Source organism: Triticum dicoccoides, chromosome 7A (genome assembly GCF_002162155.2).
Source record: "Triticum dicoccoides isolate Atlit2015 ecotype Zavitan chromosome 7A, WEW_v2.0, whole genome shotgun sequence".
NCBI lineage: Eukaryota > Viridiplantae > Streptophyta > Magnoliopsida > Poales > Poaceae > Triticum > Triticum dicoccoides.
Genome location: NC_041392.1, coordinates 643,251,972 through 643,264,995, shown reverse-complemented (window position 1 = coordinate 643,264,995; position 13,024 = coordinate 643,251,972). Strand labels below are relative to the sequence as shown.

The window sequence follows — 13,024 nt, the reverse complement described above, 5'->3', positions numbered from 1 at the left end:
GGCTACGCAGCACATGGGCCAGGCGACACGGATCTGCCGCAAGGAGGTCGCGTGGTGGCGCTGCTGCTCAGGTGGAGCAGCTCGATGGCCTGAGATGGGGCAGAAGACTGGCTTCATGGCGCGAGTCTACAAATTTGGTCCCCGCCGGGCGGGCGGGCGGTAGCCCAGTGTTAGAAGGGAGAGAGATTTGATGAAATAGTTCGTTGTTGTTTTACTTGAGCCTCATGGGCATATATATAGGAGTACATGATCATTTTGAAGTACAAGGCAAGGTAGAATAATATCCTACGCTATCCTAGCTTTCCTAATAATCACGATACTCAACATCCCCCGCGGTCACAACGGTAGCGATGTCGACGGTGAGACTGAAGAAGAATCCAAAGGGAAGCCGACGAACACTCCTTCACGGTTGTAACGGTCGATGCATCGTGGAGTCGTGGTTGGAGTGAAAACCGACAAGGTTGCTCAAGCAAGGCGGTAGCCCTTTGTACCGTTTGTCGAGGTAGCCGAGAGCGTAGGTGGTGTAGCCGTGCGAAGAACGTTGTGGTCGGTGTCGAGTTGGGGGTCGCCGGTGTCGAGGTAGTCGTCGTGGAGCCGCGGAAGAAGAGCGGCGGCGGCGGTGGCCTAAGGAGGCGGCGGCGGTGCTCGAAGTAGGCGATAATGAACCCGACAGCGTGACGAAGACCGGCGCAGACGGTGACGCTCCCGCACCAAGAAAGGCGGCGCGGCGCATATTACGTGGAAGTCCACGCACGTGGACGGCGGTGGACCGTAGGCCGTAGCGTTACGGCCCGAAGAGGCGACGCAACGGCGGCGAGCAGGTCGGGGCGACGGTAGGGAAGACCTCAGGACGGTTGCAGGGATCGCGTGCCACGCTCGCTACGACCCGACGGGGCGACGCAGCGGCAGCGCGAGGGTCGGTGCAGCCTCGGGGACGGCTTGGAGCGGACGGTCTCGGTGCGGTGGTGGACCGCGGGCCGCGGCACTATGACCCGAAGGGGCGACGCAACGGCAGTGCGCGATGTGGTGCAACCACGGCAACAGCCTCAGGGCGGCGGCGGCGGGGACCATGTGCCGGCGCTATGGCCCGAAAGGGCGACGCAGCGGCGGCGCGGATCAGTGCAGCCACGGGGAGAACCGCGGGCGGCGGCATTGTGGCCCGATGGGGCGAAGCAGCGGCAGCCCGTTGCTCGATCGATGGAGGGGCGCGCTGAACTCATGGACAGGGCGGTGACGGCCGGCGTAGGTCGACGAGCAGGCCGACATGCAGACGATGGCCGTGAGGGGCCGCCTTTCGCACAAGGCCGCTGGGTCGGAGCGACGGGCGGGAAAACGCATGGACGACGGCCGTTAGGGACCGCCTATCGCGCGAGGCCGCCGGGTCAGTGAAGAGGCCGCCCGGTCGTGCCGGTGTCGGAGTAGAGGCGCACGATGGTCGACGGCGGTGGCGGGCGACGCAAACCGATCAAGTATAGATCGGAAAACCAAAAATAAAAAATCCGATCAAAACGACCGGTGAGAGAGCAAAAAAACGGAGCAAAGGCTCGAAAAAAAGACTCGCTAGGACAGCCGATCAACACGACAGGCAGACGAACCGTAGGTACGAGGGGCGCGGCCCCCAGCGGCAGTCATGGAGGTTGATCGCCCCGGGGGTGGCGCACGGGTGCGGAAGCGGCGACGGCTAGGGTTTAGAATCCGAAAACTGATACCATGTTAGAAGGGAGAGAAAGAGATTTGATGAAATAGTTCGTTGTTGTTTTGCTTGAGCCTCATGAACATATATATATAAGAGTACATGATCATCTTAAAGTACAAGGCAAGGTAGAATAATATCCTACACTATCCTACTCCCTCCGTTCCAAAATAGATGACTCAACTTTGTATTAACTTTGTATTAAAATTAGTACAAAGTTGGGTCATCTATTTTGGAACGGAGGGAGTAGCTTTTTTAGTAATCACGATACTCAACACACAGCGTTGAGCATGTCGGTGCGTCTAGTGCATGGTTGCTATCCGGAACCATGACGGTTCTTGGTCTTGCTCAACGCTCCGCCCGTTGGTCCTGCGTCCCGTTGGTCGGTGATGGATTTGGTGGCTAGTCATAAAGTTTGGGCATCGGTGGTCTTCGTGTGGTGCGATTGGCCGTGACGGCTATCTGTGATTCGCAGCCGTGGGCTGGTGAGGCGGTGGTAGTAGCTGTGGGCTTGTCAGCGCTCAATGTTTTGGCTTCAGGCTTGTGACCAGCGATGCGGCGACCACATGCATCATTGACTTTTTTTTTAGATGCATCAATGCATTGTTGTCGCACCCCTCGCGCATGGATCAGATGCCACTTCAACTCTAGGAAAACCCTAGAACTTCGTCAATTTGGCCGCAATCGATCCAAAAGAAACTGGTCAAATTCAATTTGTGAATCATTGACATCGTTTCTGTGTACGTGATCTGGCTGTTATTGATACCAACTGTTCATCCAACAATTATATATTGTGCGGCAAAGTTCCACTATGGTTGATTATTTTGATAAGTTTGGACTTCTTATATACCGTTTGAGCCCATATTCAGATACAATTCATCCATACTACTTTCTTACTCGTTTCGTGGAGAGATTGTGGGTAGACATACGGGCGGGGGTACTCATTCAACGTCCTCACATGCACAGTGATATTAATTGCTTCCGAAGGAGGTGGACGATGGCGCCTAAGGCAATCTTCCCCGAGAACACTTACCACGACCGTGTGACACACTAGCCAAGGCGGGTGCACATCTACCATTTCCCCCACCGCCGACACGCCTCGCTGCACCATCAATTACGACGGACCAACGCGTTACCGAGGGCGTGCGGGACGAATCAACCAAACTCAATATACTACGGCACTACCTGTGCACCCGTGTCTATGCTTCAAGAGCGAATGATAGGGGGACAACCATGTTTGCCCTATGTCAGTTGAGCTGCATGTCATGGAGGAGATCTTGGAGTTGTTCGGCATGACATTGTCTTTGACACGCTGCGTCGCCAGGCAACGATATGATTGACGCGGTCATGGCGATATCTTGCTCGGCTATCTCTGAGGAAGTTGTGTCCAAGGCTTTCCAGTGTGGATTCAAGGCCGAGAGGTACTGGTGCTGGTTGATTCCGGCAGCTCAACTTCCTTCATCAACCAACAGTTGGCCAACTACATCGACGACGTCCAACCACTCCAGAGGACATACATGGTGTGTCTGGTGGTCGGCGGCGAACTCATTTGCTCATCTGTTGTCCCACAATGCATCTGGTGCTCGCAAGGACATGAATTCGCCACCGACATGAAAGTACCCACACTCGACACCTACGACTCAATAGAGGTACGTCTTCTTGAATAAAGTTATTCCGGTTTTTGTGCTGATGCCATGGAGCTATAGAGGTATGTGTCCTTGTGTATCTGATTATTGGGAACACGTGAGTTTACGTGTCATGTTACTTTTGTTAGTTTAATTATTTGTGGGGTTGGAATTTTTCCTCGATGTTATGCTGAAGACTTTATGGTTCAACGACCTACACTTCTAGGGGTTCATCCTCGGCCAAGTACATTCATCGCCGCCGGCTTCCCATCATTTTAGATGGGCGCTCAAGGAGCTTTCAAAAACCTTTGTTGGTAAATTAACTTCATGCAAATGAATGAATGTCAATATTGATACTCGAGCCCAACTGTAGTGTGAAGTCTTGTCAGTTTTTCGTCTTACAAAGATTAATGCTACGAAGAAGATATCTGCAGGATTATTTTTTTGTAATTCTTAGTTGTGGGAGTTAGTAATTTTTTGGATCATGGATCTAAAGCAATGTACCTATAATGATTGTGAGTATTGATATTTCTTTCTACAAGAAACATCACAGCTCCTATTTGGTGTGTAGGTCGCTACTCATCTTTTTCTTTGTCTCTTCTTCTAGTTTTTCTTTATTTTTTATTTTTTCCATTTCCTTTTCTCTTTTTTTCCTTTCCCTTTTTATTTTCGTTTTTTGATTTTTCTTTGAATATTTTCTGAATCGTGAATTGTTTTTGGATTTACGGACATTATATTGAACCGTGAACATTTTTGACAAATTTGCAAACTTTTTTGAAATCATGAACATTTTTAAATTTGATACTAGTTTTACAAATTCATGATTTTGATGAAATTCTGAACATTTTTTGAAACTCGTGAACCTTTTTTGAATCGGCAAGCTTTTTTTAATCTATGAACATTTTCTTAAAATTTATTAACATTTTTTTGTTTTGACAGACATTTTTGAAATGAATAAAAAATTAATCAGCAAAACATTTTCTGAATTGATGAAATATTTGTGAAATTTGTGAATTTTTTTGAAACTCACAAAATTATGAATATTTTTTGAATTCATGAACATGTTTAGAATACGCAAACATGTTTTCAAAATATTGAACATCTTTTGATTTCCCTTACGGTTTAAAAAAAATCACGACCATTTTTGAATATGCGAACATTTTTTGAATCCACAAACATTTTATTAGCTCTGAACATTTGTCAAAATCATATACATTTTTCACGAGCTTTTTATGATTTCTCGAACAATTTTTTTCAAAACTCGCAATATTTTTTCAAAAAGCGTGACTAGTGGTTGCTTACTGAATAGGTTAACTTAAATTGTCCCAAACCCAAGGTGCAAATAGGATAACTAAAGGCGACCGTGGGCCTGTCGGACCAAGAAGGGAACACGCCGGAACGAGATAGACAGTTGTGTCTTGCTGCTCCTGCTGTGGTATACTTTGTCAACTGGATGGACATAAATTTCGAACTATCCCAAGTTGACTTTACTCTCCATGGACGCAAGCATACTGCCTAGACTAGCCACAATAGATAGTAACATAGAGTAATAACATGGGCATGTTACTACTCTATGTTACTACCTCTATAGTGAGGAATAACATATGTATGGCAACATGCAACACTTCATTTATTATGCTATAGACTCATCTTGTCTTGATATGTGTGATGTTACTCATACTAGTAGTAACTAATTATGTTACTACATACATCTCTTTCTTCATTTATTGCTTGCCACATCATCTATTTTTATTTAGAAATGTGTGATGTTGCTATTTATGTTACTCTCACTGTGGGTAGTCTAAAACGACGTTAAGCTAATCAAAAGTTGACCAATCAAACATAGCCTGGCATGTACCCCGAGCCAGACCTACCACCGTTGCGCCTCCAACGGTCGCTACCAGTCGATGCCCACTCGCTTTCACTCCTTCCCTTACTCACGCGATGTCCCCTTCTTGAGAATTCCCTCTGATCCAGCTTTCTCTCATTGCTGTGTTCTGCAGATCAAACCCTCTCAACTAGTTCACAATCCGTAAGCACACGATCCTTTGTGTAAGTTTATGATGATAATGAAAATGCAGCCACCAATCTGTCTTGTCATTACTCCACTCTGCTCACCCTGAAACGCTCATCTATCTGCATAACATGACTCATGACCTCGTGGACAATCGCCGACGCGCTCAACAATGGGGAGTGGGCAAGAAACATTGGGCCAAATCTATCTGCCACGGAGCTGATGCAGTTCTTGGCTTTGTGGCAAAAGATTGAAGACACACAACTAGTGGAAGGAAAAGATGAACTATTTGGGCATGGGAGAAAGATGGAAACTTCTCGGCTCGATCTGCATATGCGGCTATGTTCATGGGCCTAGAAGTGTCACCAACGGCCGTGTTCATCTGGAAGTCAAAAGCGCCACTCCAATGTCGCCTTTTCCTTTGACTCGCGATCCAAAATAGATGCTGGACTTTGAATCGTTTGGCCAAAAGAGGCCTACCGCATCAGGACTCCTGTCCCTTCTATGACCAGCATGAGGAGTCAATACAGCACCCCTTGCTAGGTTGTGTCTTTGCAAGACAAGTCTGACATGAGTTGGAAAGATGACAGAACAGCACGAGTTGAAGCCACTACAAGATGAAACGTTGAGTGCTTTGTGCTTAAGGCGGGATCATGATCCGCGGCACCGGAAAGCCACTCGGGCAAAGTGTCTCCTTGTCATGTGGACGATTTGGAAGCATCACAATGACATCATTTTCAATGGGGCGCCACTTTCTCTGTCAAGGGTCAAGGAACAACTTCGTGAAAAAGGAAAGCTCTGGGCAAAGGCCGGCATGTTCAAGAATGAAGACAGAGGGTTTGAGGAGTTAGGTAGCGGGTGGACGGGTTGCAAGTAATCCGATACAATGTACGGTGAAGTGGGTGTGTAAATATTATAAACCAAGTGGATATTTTGGGAGTCTCTCTTTCCTGATTCTATAAATGAATAATATGCACTCTCGTGCGTATTCAAGAAAGAAAAAAACATGACTCATGACACGTGTGTGAAGCTAGTAGTGCCAACGAATCTATCTGCACAACATACGCAGAAAGTTTGTAGGAACAAGTTAACACACCTTCTTTGCAAACCCATTGCTTCATCCCAAATCTATACTAGGTATATTTTATTATTACTATATAATGTACCAGTTTTTTTTAAAAAAATCCTAAGTCTAATATGCAATTTCAGCCGTTGATGACATCAATCCTATGGTCCAAGGTGAAGGGATTCACCTCTACAGTATTCACTGTGCAACTGCACTTCATTCTATAGAAATCTAGACCCCTCTTGAATTGTTTATTCTAGGACGTGGTGCTTCACAACCTCAACAGTGTGCAGCTGCTACAAACTTTTTGCGAGGGTGGTCGGACGGAGTGAGCGGAGGATGGTGTGTGTGGCGAGGCTTTCCACGTGTGCCCAAGGCAACACTGGATTTATGTGGCCCGTTTGTGTGGAATATACTAGCATATTTGTAGAGAATTAGTAGAGTTGGTAGTACATTAGTTAAGTCACCTTGTGATTAAAGTATAGCACAGTACAACTATTTGAGACTCACAAAGATTATTTTTAGGGAACTCAAAAATAGTTTAGTGTGTACGTTTTCTTGCAAGTTTTGCAACCATAAAATAATTCCTCCAAAACAAATGTGACTATAAGATAATTCCCGTTTACGCTATGCATCACTAAGCATAATTTTATCACGTTGCGTCAGAACCACCCGCTGTAGAAGTGATAGGTAAAATTAGGATAACTGTGAGAACAACCTTTTGTTTTGGGAAACTATCTAAATCAACCGACTGATTGCACCCCGCACATCAGCCGCCTCGTTTGTTGGCCACGTGTCCCTGTGCCTCGTGCCCTCGTGCCCTGGTTCACCCATATCCTATCCGGAAGCCCTCCATTCCTTCGCAAACCTCATCCTCTCCTCTGCTCCTCAGATCGATACGTGCAGCTTCACATCCGCACCATCTCGCCGGAAAGCCTCCCCGCGTCGTGCTGCTTTTCCTCGCGCTCTTGCTCTCACATGTGTGTTTACGTCGATGCAGCGTTGCTGCTTGGCGGCGCCATGCAGCTGCAGGCCGACGAGTGACGCTGGTGCAGGCTGGTCGTCAGGGGGCGGGTGCTGCAAGTCGGCGTTGACTACCGGTTGCCGGTTGCCGCACCACAGCAAGTAGAACGAGCGACGCTGCTGCTGAAGGGGTCACCGTGCTGTAAGCCGGTGCCGGCTGGCCGTGGATCTCGCCGGGCGGCGGAGCTTCGGTGGCGTTGACTCCGACGCACCGCTGCATTGCAACTCCGACGGGCGCAGCTCCGGCGGTGTCGACTCCGACGCACTGCTGCATTGCAACCCGGATGGCTGCAGCTTCGGCGGCGTCGACTCCGACGGTCGCTGCATCGCAGCTCCGGCGGTGTCGTGGCCGCTGCATTGCAACTCCGGCGGCCGCTGCATCATAGCTCTGGGGCGTCGACTTCGACGGCCGCTGCATCGCAGCTCCGGCACTGTCGACTCCGGCGGCCGCTGCATCATAGCTCTGGGGCGTCGACTTCGACGGCCGCTGCATCGCAGCTCCAGCACTGTCGTCTCCGACGGCCACTGCATCGCAGCTCCGGCGGCGTCGTGGCCACTGCATCGCAGCTCTGGCGGCATCAACGGCCGCTGCACCGCAGCTCCGGCGGCGTCGACTCCGACGACGGCGTCGCAGCCACTACCGTTGTGCTAGTTGGTGTGCTTGGAGCGCGAGTGGGCGTTGCATGGGTTTTTTCTCTGTTGGAGCGAAGAGAGTGGGTTGAGGGGAAGTACGTTCGCGGGACAGCAAGCAACCGGCTACGGTGTACACGATCGGACGGTTATCAAGGCGGCTTATAACTGCGAACTATCAGCCGACTTACGCCTAGCACCCGCCTTTGTTTTCGCAGGTAACTGCCACAACAACTTTTTATGCAAACAAAATAGAATACTACTAGTTGATTTGTTAGACTTTTCTATAGCCATGTGATTGTTTCTTTCTTTTGGAAAAGTTGTATTCATAAATTGAACATTGCTGTGCACGTACACATGTACTATACAGATTGAGTTTCAAAGCAATGAAAGATATAATAAAAAATTAGCTTGATTCTGTAAGATATAATAAATTTTTAACTTGATTTGGTTGGGGTGCACCGGGCCAGGGCAGCAGTGCAACGCCCAAGCAACACGTGTGGACCCCAGCAGTAAGCTACTATGATGGACCCACCTTTATAAAAAATAAATTTAATATCATCGTGAGGATGTACCCCACGTATCAGATATTAAACTGATAACAATAGATACTACACTTGATCTTAGCGAAAAGACCGAGAAAGGTATGAGTTGAACTGCTGCCATGCCCCTTTGTTTGTACCCTCCTCGCCTGGTCGTCCCCTCCTTGCCAAGTGAGGTGTTACTAAACGAGTTGCTCGCCCCTCGCGCCTGTGGTGCGTAATGCGGATGGTGCTATGCCATCGAGCGAGCCAGCCCCTTGCGTGGGCCTAAACAAAGGAGGCCTTTTTGCCGAGGCCTGTATTACCGGCCTGATCAGCGCCTGGCCGAGGCCCGCTCCTCTTGTCTCAAAAAAGGAAATCCAAGTGGTGCTCTGCTTCCTCTGCCTCGCCATGTCGTTCCCCGGCGCGGTGCTGGCATCGCCGGTGACGGTGAGGAAGCAATGGCAGGCCGGGTCAACCAGGAGTACGTGCTAGCGCTGCAATGGCCGGGCACCATTTGCCGCCAGACCAACCACTGCTGCCGATCGGTGCCCATTCACTTCCCTTCCTCCCTTACTCACACATTCTCCCCTCATAGAGAATTTCCTCTCTTCCGGCTTTCTCCCTTTGTGTGAGTTCTGCAGATCGGACCCTCTCAACTGGTTCACAACCCATAAGCACATGATCCTTCGTGTAATTTTGTGATGATAATGAAATCGTAGCCACGAATATGTCTTACCATTGCTCCACTCTGCTTGTCCTGAAACACTTTCAATCTCTCGAGTTATGTTTCGAGTTCAGAACCAAATCACATGAAGATACTCACAAGAAAAAACGGTTGCATGTTTGATACCGGGAATTTATATAGCATGCAATTGCTTTTCTGTTGTTGGCGACCGACAGATGGGCTTTGGTGGCAGCAACTACGCCCTACGATGGACCAAAGGTGCTACAAGGCTACCACAAAGCTAGTAGTGCAGACCGTGCCAATGCCAATGAATCTGTTTGCACAACATACATCATGCTGAGATAAACAATTGGTTCGCCTGACAAACAAACCTAGTTTCAAAATCAGTTGAAGACGATAAAAATTTGAACTTGATTTGATTGTGGTGCGTCAGGCTAAGGCAGTAGTGCAACACCCAGGCGACGCATGTGGACCCCAATAACAAGCTACTGTGATGGGCTCACCCTCATAAAAAATAAATTTAATATCGTTATGGGCACATGGCCCACATATCAAATATTAAACTGATAAGAACAGATACTACACTTGATCTTAGTTAAAAGGCCGAGAAAGGTATGAGTTGAACTGCTGCTCTGCCCCTCTATTTCTATCCTCCTCGCCCTCCCGTCCCCTCATCGCTGAGCGAGGTGGGACTAAACGAGCTGCTCGTCCCTCGCGCCTGCGGTGCCGAGTGCGAACGGTGCAGGAAGACTGAGCCAGCCTCCTGCGTGGGCCTAAACAAAGGAGGGCTTTCTGCCAAGGCATGTGTGTTACCGGCCTGATTAGCGCCCGGCCGAGGCCCGCTCCTTTTGCTGTTCCCATCCAATCCAAGTGTGTACTACCGCTCGCGGAAAAGACACCTCGAGCAAGAGATCGATGGATGATGATGCTTCAGGATCGGGCACGACCGCTTCCGATCTGGAGGCAATGATGGAAGAACTTGGCTTGAAGGAAGGCGATCTTGAGGATGTCGTGATCGAAGATGAGGAGCTTCCGGCGGAGGCAACACGCTTGATGGCCATTGCTAGGGTTCACACAGAGAAAACATACAGCCAGTACTGGTTCTATAGGAACATGAGAGCTGCTTGGGACTTGGCAAAGGAGGTAAAGATCAGGCCGCTTGAGGAAAACTTGTACACTATGCAATTTGGGTGTTTGGGTGACTGGGAACGGGTGATGGAGGACGGACCATGGACCTTGAAAGGAAAAATTGTAGTTCTAGCTCATTACGATGGATTCACAAAGCCATCGTCAATCGAGCTTAATAATATCGATATCTGGATACAGATCCACGATCTTCCGGATGGCTTCTACCCCAAGATCAAAGCACTGTCAGCTACGGTAGGAGAACTCATCTTTGCTGAACCAAAATCCCAGGACTTCAAAGGGAATTTCGCCAAGGTTCGAGTAAGGATTGATGTGACAAAACCTCTCAAGAATGCAGTCTCACTTGTGATCAAGAAGAAAGACGTCCTCCAGAGAGTAATATTCAAAGTTAAATACGAATGGCTGCTAGATTGGTGCCCGTGTGTGGATATCTCGAACATCTGTTTAAAGAGTGTGGCGATGGGGTTCACCCACCGAGGGCATTGGTTTTCAAGGATCTCAGAGCATCATGGTTCAGAGGACCAGGAAGAGGCCTAGGGGAGGGAAGAGGACAAGATGATAGTAATGTCGGGAGAGGAGGCCGTTCTGGTAGAGGACACGGTAGGGGCTCTTCTCAGGCGAATTCTGTTGAAGATGACAACGAGGAAGACACAGCCAACCCTGCTTCTGATGTGTCCATGAGTGATGCAGACAATAATAGGAAGAGAGGGGTTATTGCAAGTGACCCCAATTCATCCTTGACATTGGCGCATGCTAGCAGTAATGCAGACAACCCGTTGTTGCTTCCTCCCCCACAGATACTGCCAAGCCCTTCTTCAGTACAAGAGCCGAAGAGAACCAAGCAAAACTCGAGCACAACTGACAAGAACAGTGGGAAGAACACAATGGTGACCAAAAATCTTGATGCGCGTTTGGCGGGCTCCCATGGGGGGTCACGCCTAGCGCAATGAGTCTCATGTGCTGGAACTATCGCGGGATTGGCAAACCTGCGACAGTTAAAGAGCTTCGTGAATTAGAGAAGCAGTTTGCCCCCTCTGTACTTTGTATCCTTGAAACCCAAATAGAGGGAACTAGAGTCGAAAATATGGATGGTTCTTTAGGTTATGATAAGAGTTTTGTTGTTAGTAGTTCTAGAAGAAGTGGTGGACTAGGAATTTTTTGGAATGAAGAAATAAAGCTTGATGTTATTGGGTACTCTAAGTATCACATTGATGCAGTCATTAACGATCTTATGGATGTTAAAACAAGGGTTACATTCGTCTATGGAGAAGACCAAGTGAGCGAAAGATACAAGACCTGGGACACGCTCAGGGGAATTGTCGGCTCTAACAATATACCCTGGCTAGTCTTAGGTGACTTTAACGAGGTGCTCCATGCACATGAACATGATGGAGTTGGAAACAGAAGTCAGGAACAAATGGATGCTTTTAGGGATGCTCTGGATACGTGTGGTCTATTTGATATAGGTTACACTGGAACGGACTGGACCTTTGAACGGAAGGTGGCAGGTGGGTCGTTTACCAAGGTGATACTGGATAGAGGCGTGGCGAACCCAGCCTGGTCCATCGCTTTCCCCACAGCCACGCTTGAGCACAAGCTAGCAGCAACAAGCGATCACGTTCCACTTCACGTGCAGTACGTGCATGGGGCTGCATGCGAATGGGGCCCGCGCTCCTTTAAATACGAGTTGGCATGGGAAAGGGACCCCGACTTGGCGCCGCTGGTGCAATCCGCTTGGGCAGTTGGAGCGGGAGATTTTGTGAGTTCCATAAGCGACAAACTCCGGTCGCTTTCATCTGGTTTGGCCAGATGGGACAGAACACATTTTGGCAATGTACGGCGCGAGATCCAACAGCTCCAGTGACAGCTATAGGAGTTATGGGAGATCCCAGGCAGATCGAGTCCTAGTCATGTGGAATTGAAAGTAGTTGAGAGATTAACTGAATTATTTCACAGGGAGGAAATCCTTTGGTGACAGCGTGCGCGTATTTAATGGCTAACGCATGGGGATAAGAACACATACTTTTTTCATTTACGGGTGAGTAGACGGAGGAGGAAAAATCAGATAAAATCCCTTTTAAAAGAGGATGGTGTTGCAACAGAAAATGTTCTTGAGATGGAGAGCTTGACCACATCCTTTTATCAGCAGTTGTACACATCAGAAGGAGTCCAAGATATGGCGCAGGTCTTGGACACAGTACCAACCGAAGTTACACAAAACATGAATGACATGTTAAACGCTCCGTATAGCCATAAAGAAGTGAAGACTGCCTTGTTTCAAATGTTCCCGACAAAGGCACCCGGGCCAGATGGCTTTCCGGCTCATTTTTTTCAGCACCATTGGGAAACATGTGGAGATGATGTAACCAAGGTGGTTCTGAAAATTGTGGAGGGCACTGAGTCAGCAGAATGCATCAATGAGACTATTTTGGTCCTCATACCCAAGGTGAAAAATCCTACACACTTGTCTCAATTCCGCCCAATTAGCTTGTGCAACGTTCTATACAAAATTGCTTCGAAGGTGATTTCTAACAGATTGAAAATAGTCCTACCTAATATCATATCAGAAGAACAGTCTGCTTTTGTGCCAGGGAGAATGATCACAGACAACATTATTA

General features: G+C 48.4%; 2 non-coding genes across 2 annotated transcripts; both read right to left on the bottom strand.

The window, feature by feature from the left end:
- Nucleotides 1-8,502: 8,502 nt before the first annotated feature.
- On the bottom strand, nt 8,503-8,699 carry LOC119334789. Its single transcript, XR_005161552.1, has one exon. It is a non-coding gene; the product is annotated as a U2 spliceosomal RNA (small nuclear RNA).
- A 980-nt stretch (nt 8,700-9,679) lies between these two features.
- Nucleotides 9,680-9,876, bottom strand: LOC119334783. Its single transcript, XR_005161546.1, has one exon. It is a non-coding gene; the product is annotated as a U2 spliceosomal RNA (small nuclear RNA).
- Nucleotides 9,877-13,024: the final 3,148 nt, after the last annotated feature.